Source organism: Otolemur garnettii, unplaced genomic scaffold, assembly GCF_000181295.1.
Source record: "Otolemur garnettii isolate 467f Iridium unplaced genomic scaffold, OtoGar3 scaffold00003, whole genome shotgun sequence".
NCBI classification, from domain to species: Eukaryota; Metazoa; Chordata; class Mammalia; order Primates; family Galagidae; genus Otolemur; species Otolemur garnettii.
In genome coordinates this window covers 29,131,557-29,132,735 of record NW_003852398.1, presented here as the reverse complement: position 1 = coordinate 29,132,735, position 1,179 = coordinate 29,131,557, and positions in this window count along the sequence as shown.

Sequence of the window (1,179 nt, the reverse complement as noted above, 5' to 3'; positions counted from 1 at the left end):
AGCAGGCCTGGGATGAGTTCAAACCCACCAGTCCTGGAGCATGTGGCCGGCTCCTGAACCACTGAGCTATAGTTAGAGTCATCTTGCATTTGGTTATAGTGCATTATATATCCTTTTCCTAGATTGTTGGGTTTGATTTGTTAAAATTTTTCTTAGACTTTTTACATTTATCCTTATGAGAAAAATGGGTATCAAGGGATGCTGACCTTACAAAGTACATTGGGGATTATTTGCTCCTTTTCAGTTTTCTGGAAAGTTTGTATATAATTGATACTACCTCTTCCTTAAATCTGAGTAGAATTCATCAATGAGCCATCTAGGCTTGATGCTTTTCTGTATGCAGTTTTTAATTATAAATTCAATTTCTTCAAGAGACATAACATTAATCAGGTTATGTTTCTTCTTGAGTAGCTTTGGTAATTTGTATCCTTTCAAGGATACAAAATAAAATAAAATAGAGAACTATTTTATCAAATTTTTCAAATATATTGTCACAATGTTGTTCATAATATTTTCCTGTTATACTTTTGATAGCTGAAGAATCTGTAGAGATTTCCCTTATTCATTTCTGATATTAGTATTCTGTGTCTCTTGTCTTTTTTTTCTTCCTGATCAGCCTGGTTAGATCCTTCCAAAGAACAAGATTTTCGTTGTATTGCTTTTCTCCATTGTTTTTCTGTTTTCTATCGATTTCCTCTCTGATCATTATTTCCTTTCTTCTGCTTACTTTGGATTTCACTTTGTTCTTTATATGCTTCTTTAAAAGGGAAGCTGAAGTCATTGATTTGAGACACTTGTTTCCTAATGTAGGAATTTAGTGCTATAAATTATTTTGTAAGTACTAGTTTAGTGACATGTCACAAATTTTTATATATTGACTTATTTAGCAGTGTGTGGTTTAGTTTTGAAATCTTTGGGGGTTTCCCAGAGATCTTTCTCACACTGACTTTTAATTTAATTCCATTATAGTCAGAGAATGTGCTTTGTTTAATTTAAATACTTTTAATTTTACTGAGACTCATATTATGGTTCAAATATGGCCTATCTTGGTATATATTCTAGGTGTACCCAAAAAGGATGTATATTCTCCTACTGTTGAATGTTCTATAAATGTCAATTAGGTCAAATTGAATAACAGTGTTTGCGTAAGTCTTCTGTCTCCTTACTGATTTTCTGTTC